Source organism: Miscanthus floridulus, chromosome 5 (genome assembly GCF_019320115.1).
Source record: "Miscanthus floridulus cultivar M001 chromosome 5, ASM1932011v1, whole genome shotgun sequence".
NCBI lineage: Eukaryota > Viridiplantae > Streptophyta > Magnoliopsida > Poales > Poaceae > Miscanthus > Miscanthus floridulus.
The window spans coordinates 128,010,303-128,016,817 of record NC_089584.1 but is presented as its reverse complement, the minus strand read 5'-3'; the positions used below and the strand labels follow the sequence as shown (position 1 = coordinate 128,016,817).

Here is a 6,515-nt window from a genome sequence, read left to right as displayed (position 1 = left end):
CACCGCCGGCAGCCGCTGGTCACACCCTTTCTTGCCGAGCCCCTCCCTACCTTCTCCGAAGTTCCTCCTTGGCCTTGTCAAGGTAATGAAGGTCCTCCTCGGCCGCAACGGTGGATAGAAGGATTTGAATGAGTAGTTAAGGTATGGAGAAAAATATAAGTTCGTTAGAACGTTGGATTGAAGGATTAGGATTGCCAATGTTAAATTTAATCGGTTAGTTAGAATTATAATTACAATGTATTCTAAGGTCAATTTTTATAAGAATTTTGCTTGTTTGAGTTTGCATCACAACTTTTATATGTGAATAAATATATGGACACACTGTTGATGTACCAAATTTTATTTTTTACTGACCAAAGTATAGTTTTTATATAGTTTTCATATTTGCATCTAAGATAGAGTTTGCAGCAAAGTGTAGGTTATATTTTATTTGTTGTAATGCAAATGGTTCTCATTGGCATTAATTTGTGATGTTTTGATTTTTATTTGTTAAATTACAACCGTTTTGTTAGATGCACGAAATGTATCGGGCGGAGTTTTGGCGAAAACGGGGTCGTCCTCGAGAATTATACCCCGACACGTCTAGCAAAGATGCCCCCCCGTCCCTCCTGACCTCCCTGTCTCTAACTGTGACTGTGGTTTTCCGGCCGACGTGTTTCAATCGAGACATCTAGACACAGCGGCGCGTTGCTTCTACACATGCAGTCGTTTTAATGTAAGTAATTGTTTTCACTATCTTTTTTCTTCATTTGTGTAAGTAGGCTACTAATATTTTGTTGGAATCTTGTTGTGTAGACCCATGAGAGGTGTTTTTTCTTTCAGTGGATCGACGGTGTGGACAAGTTTGACCCTAGGTACCTCCTTTTTAACGATTTAGGAAAAAAGGGAGACATCCACGTGAGCACTTCCAGCGGTGGGTTCCACCCCCCTAACCCCCCGTCAATGACAGCTAAGGAGAAGCACCTAGCCATAGTTAGACGACTCGAGGAACCTCCTCTATGCGAATGCGAAGATCGGGCTGTGATAAACCTTGAGAATACGTTGGAGTTTGTATGTCCGAACAAACATGAAGTAAGTGGAAAGTGTATATGTTTAAATGTTTATCTCTATATGTATGCATGTACTAATGTATTCTCTTGTAGCGTTATGGATTTGCGAAGTGTCGTTTCAATGAGTGGCTCTACGGTCCTAAGAATCAATGGCCGGAGCTACCAAAGGTAAAGGAAAACAAGAAAGAAAGGTTAATTTACAAAGCACCTCCAGTCAAGTGTGAATGTGGTGTTAAATTCAACTACGGTCTTGTCCCTATGGAGCTTGGAATAAGCCATTATTGTGGCCATATGGTTGACTATAATGAGGTTGATTATTTTTGTGGAAACATAAAATCGTATTTTGTTTCTTTTGCTAAGACATATATGATATAATTTTTCGTTTGAACAGAGCACTAGGAAATGCAGGTGGGAATGTTACAATGGTCAAGCTAAGTTCTTGGATGAACTGAAGGGGAGACAAGTAATTGCATGGAAGAGGGGATATGGACCTGACTACGTCAACCTATTCATTAAATATCACAAAAATAAGATGCGTGAGTTTGCTAGACAGCGCGGTATTCGTAACCCAATCGATGTTGGGCTTGACAAATGGGAATTAAAGAGACAGAGGGCGTTAGAGGAGGAGAGGGCAAGGAAGGAGGCAAGGGAGGAGACAAGAGTAGAGATGCAGGCCTTGAATGACCATGTTGTTGCATTGTGTGCCAGTGAGTGCTTGAAAGCCTTTTTATTTTCGTTGCGTGATTTTAAATGTAATATAATCGCGTTGCTAACTGTTTGCATTTTATACATGAAGGGATTGGATGCAGCGAGGACCATGCCGCAGAGATGGCCCGTGCAAGGTATGAGAAAAAGAAGTTAGATGAGCACAAACGCGAGCTGATCACACCGTCCAATCTCCGATTGTGTTGGCTGATGATGAGGACGATACTGCCCAGTTGAGCGATCTCATCGCTCTTGCTGAGGCGGGCTTACAGGCAGAGGAGGTTGAGGACGACACTAGCAGACTGAGAGAGCTCATCGCTCTAGCAGAGGCGCGACGCGTTTTTCACTCAGGCCGTAGAGGCCGTAGATGAAGCGGAGGCCGCTTACTACAGGCAATTGACAGATCAAGACAATGCAGGTGAGCCTAGCCACATAAGCCAGACAGAGGAGGACATGTTCTTGACTTAGGCCGCAGAGGCCGTAGGTGAAGCAGAGGTAGCTTACTATAGGCGATAAGCAGATCAGGGCAATGTAGGTGAGCCTAACCACAACAACGAGGTTGTGGTAGAGGACTGGTACTCGGACGACGAGTTGCCTACTCAGTATGTTTCAGACTGAGGATTGGTATAGGTGTGGTAGAGGATTGGTACAGGTGTGCTAGTTCAATACTTTAGATTTGGTATTTGTATTGTAGTAGAACTTTCTCGGTGCTGTATTTTGTTTTATTTGAACTATTTATGTATTGTGCCCATGTAACAAACATTGCTTTATTTTTGTAACGGATATTGTGTTATCTCATAAAACTTTCGCCACAAAAAATGGTATTACAATGCTACAATTTGCATGTATTTGTTACGTTCTCGATACATAATGCTTTTGCTTTTGTCATTGTCACACATTCAGGTATTACTTTTGGGTCTTAGTTTGGTGCCCATCTTGTCTAAACATTATCTAGAATACTGTTCTCACCATTGCGATCTTTTGAAACCCTCTAAATTATATGCATCAAAATCTTGCTGTTGTTGATGCGCTCAGAAGGGAGTCTGGCCAGCGCCCAGCATGGGTTTGCCGCGCCACCATCCATGGCGTGGCTAGGCTAATGCGCCAGCTGCCATGGCATGGCAAGTCTGATGCGCCAGCCGCCATGATGCGGCAAGGCTGACGCGCCCCAGCCATGGCGCGGCGGTAAAAAGCGGCAACAAATGGAACAAGGCATTTCTATTATGTTCTCACATGAGCGAAGTTATTTTGTTGTGTTGGTTTAATGAATAGGTCAATAGGAAGGTTAATTGCACGAGACAATCAATACACAAGTTTAGCAATACTAACTTGTACACGTCTCAAGTTCATCGCAAGTTCGACAATACCTCTGTTCAACATAAGTTCAGCAAGTCATAACTAGACACAAGTTCATCAATACATAAGTTTGACATTACTCGACATATTATATGTTCCATCAGTTATGGGTGTCCGAGTACAAGTGCATCATGTCATCCTAAAGAACTCCTACGACCCAGGAGTATATGGGTACCGCGGACATCGCTGCCTCTTCGGACATGAAGGCAACATGTTAGGGGTGAACCCAACATCGGTACGGTCTCGCTGGTGGTACACCCGGCGGTACTGCTGAGTGTAAATAGGACCCTACAATTACAATATAGGCATCGTTACTTACAACGTTTAAGTAATTGTGACGTATATGGCGAATGGTTGTTTCAAGTACCTGTTCATCGAACTGTGTAGAAAATGGTGCATCACCAAGCTTAGACATCCCAATCTCATCGTAGTCCTCCTCCTCATCCTCGTCCTCCTCAACGTTATGCTCTACAGGACCCTTGCCTGCGCTACCAGGAGTATGAACATAAGACGTCTCACCAGCCATCGTGTCGGAGGAACCTGCTCGTGTCGGCATAGTGCTCGAGCATAAGGAACTAGATAGGTCTGGGTCATAGGGCATCTCCCACGGAGTATCCACACAGCTGAGCTTCTGTGCCAGCTTCTTGCAGCTCCTCCTCACTTTCTGCAAAAAAAAGAAAACACAGATGAATGAGTTATGGGAACCATTTAACCACTGTCATGGCTTTGAGAATAGAATGTATATCGACAAAGACGTGTAGAATGCCGTGTGGCTCTCCTCTGGTCTCATGAAGTCACACGGCTGCTTCGTTGGATAGACTTGTCAACTGTGATGCCTGCATACACAAGCGAGCTAAGTTCGCATCACTACAATTCATAGGAACACCGACGTACAGTTGTATTGAAATTCAAATTTCTTACCACATATCTCTGTAGCGGGGCTCTCTGAAGCTGTGTCTCCATTCTTGTCGCCTCATCGTATGTATCAGCGATGTCATCCTCGTCTTCATCCTCATCAATTGGCTTGTTAGTGTAGGGGGCCTGCATATGTGTGCGGGTACTCCTGCAACCATTAGAGGTAGTGGTCGAAGATGTGTTGGTCATGCGGCAGTATCTCGCCGATCAGGACCCTTTGCCGACTCTCCCAGTCGTGGATGAACGTGGCGTGTGTCACGGCCCAATTCTTCTCCTTATACCTGTTCATTCGATCGTACCTACAAGTTTAACGTAAGTTAGTGGTTGTATGTATGCACATGACTGCTAAATTATTATGTTTTAGTTGTCGCACCTGTGCAACTTTTTGTTGGTTGTGTACAGCGGTGGTAGGCATGGATGCAATCTTCCGAACTGCCTATACACCCTTATAAGGTAGTGCATCTCGACCACGTGGAAGAAAATTCATGGCCCGTTAAAAAGCCACTCGTCCGGCTCTTCCTTAGTGCGAGGACTCAGGTACCCCTCTAGCTCGAATCTAGACCAAGGACACCAATTCACCTGAAAGTTAGGTAACTACAGCTAGGTTTTTTGAATAATAAAAAAGCAACACCGACTAGCAGTATCAAAGTGGTTGTTGCCTAGTGCTGTGTCAGGACGTCTAGCATGTCCGAGTACTGCCTGTACCGCCGCTTTGGGTTCCCTCTAACTACCTCCGCTTCTTGCTAGACGTACAGAGTAGTCGGTCCTACGTCCACGTGATTCCATGCCTGCATTGAATAGGATAGTCAGTCACATGTGTGGCATCAAGTTTGAGGAAAAAATAAAAAAGCAATGCACTTACAGGTAAACCGTGAACAATGGGGCTTCCGACTGGCCATCGCTCCCAACACCAAACCTGTAGTAGGTGGGAACAACCTCCTAGGTTGGCACCTCCTATACTATGTCGGCAGGCAACGTAGAGCTAACGATAGATCCGTGCTAGGACCACGCTGCCCCAGCTGTACGCTCTTATATTCTCCCATGGCTGGCTCAGTATGTTGAGGAAGGCTCAGCTGATGGTGTTACCCGACACGTTGGGGAACAGAAAGGCGCCTAAGAAGTGCCACAATCACACCCTAGCATACCTCTCGATCTCTTGCTCTAGAGCGTTTGGGTGCAGCGGTGCCTCAAAGTTTTCTGTTATCCAGACCGAACTGACACCGGATGTTTTCCTAAAATATTTTGCAAACATTAAATTAGAGCTGACACTAGATGTTACATGAGAGCTGAGGAAACAAAAATAAACATTAAATTAGATAAAGACAATACGCATCATAAAAGTTATGTACTACACCCTCCATCTAAATAGCAAAATAATTTGTAGAATATGTGCTGGTGTCAAAATAGTAAATGTTTAGAACGTAGAAATTCTTACTTTGCTCTCTTAGCATCCTCGTCCTCGGGTGGTCTTGTGCCACAGAACTGCTCCACCAAGTCCATCTAGTGATCGTTATCAAGGATCCCAGTCACTGGAAGACCCCCCAACTGCAGACACAATATCATCTTCACGTCCTGCATCGTGATAGTCATCTCACCGCACGGAAGGTGGAAGGTGTGGGTCTCTGGCCTCCACCTGTTGGTTTTTAATTCAATACAAGAAGTTTTTTAATTCAAACAATGAGACAAATCAATGCTTTGTACTGTCGCAAACGTGTATCAAATCATACCTATCGACACCAGCAGTGAGAAGTGCAGGGTCGAGGATCGGTAGCCCTGTGTTGAAGACCTGGACGATCTCAAGAAAGCCGGCACACTGTATGTATGGCCGGTATCGCTCATCCCAGCGGTGCGGCTAGTGCGTGCGTAGTCTAAGAGGTACCAACTTTTCCTAAAGCTCCGATAGGCGCTTGGCTCGGTGGTCCTTGTCGTAGTGCACCTCAAGAATGGGGTACTGCGGATGATGATCCCCCATCCTGGTTCAAATATCAAATGGATATGTTAGAGCAAACATTAAGAGTACTATAATATGATGGAACATTAGTGCATAAAAACAAAATAAATATAAAAGAAATAAACTATTATGCAAAATTAGAGAATAAACATATATCATAATAAACATAGCTCCAAGGTTCTAATGTACTAACATAGTAGTTTTAAATAGCATAGCAAATAATTAACATTAATATAATAAAATATATGCTATATGCAACTGTTGCCCTTGTCTTCTATGCCTGCTAGCCTTATGACCAGGTTCTTTGCAAATGGAGCAAAGATTTCTGCCATGGGTCTCGTTGAAGTCTCCCCCTCCATACATGTCTTCGCCGTACCCTCTCATAGCGTCCATGTTCCCCTTGAGTCGCTTCTTCTTCCTCCTACCCTTGCCTACCTTCATTAGATCCGGATGCGGCACGTAGTCATAACCATGATAAGGTGGCCACTGTGTCAGGTCAAGGTATGGCTCGAAGCTCCTCTCCCAAATACTAATGGTGT

General features: G+C 44.3%; 1 pseudogene; it reads right to left on the bottom strand.

Moving 5' to 3' along the window:
* Window positions 1–3,260: 3,260 nt before the first annotated feature.
* LOC136455319 (serine/threonine-protein phosphatase 7 long form homolog) lies at window positions 3,261–5,615 on the bottom strand (annotated as a pseudogene).
* Between the last annotated feature and the right edge of the window lie 900 nt (window positions 5,616–6,515).